This window comes from Penaeus monodon, chromosome 34 (assembly GCF_015228065.2).
Source record: "Penaeus monodon isolate SGIC_2016 chromosome 34, NSTDA_Pmon_1, whole genome shotgun sequence".
NCBI classification, from domain to species: domain Eukaryota; kingdom Metazoa; phylum Arthropoda; class Malacostraca; order Decapoda; family Penaeidae; genus Penaeus; species Penaeus monodon.
In genome coordinates, this window is record NC_051419.1 from 30,843,258 (window position 1) to 30,843,464 (window position 207).

Consider the following 207-nt stretch of genomic DNA (forward strand, 5'->3'; position numbering starts at 1 on the left):
CAACCTGCTGGACTGCTTCAGTTGATTAGAACCGATAATGAAGCAATGTACAGTTGCAGAAGGAGAGTATGCAGATGGGAAAAGACACTGAAAATTCCGTTGATAATAACTGAGTCGCTTTACTCGATCGAATCTCAGGAGATAAAAGGCAAAAAACAAAGCAAACACTGGCAACTCACCCTTACTCTGGAGTACTCCGAGTCGCTA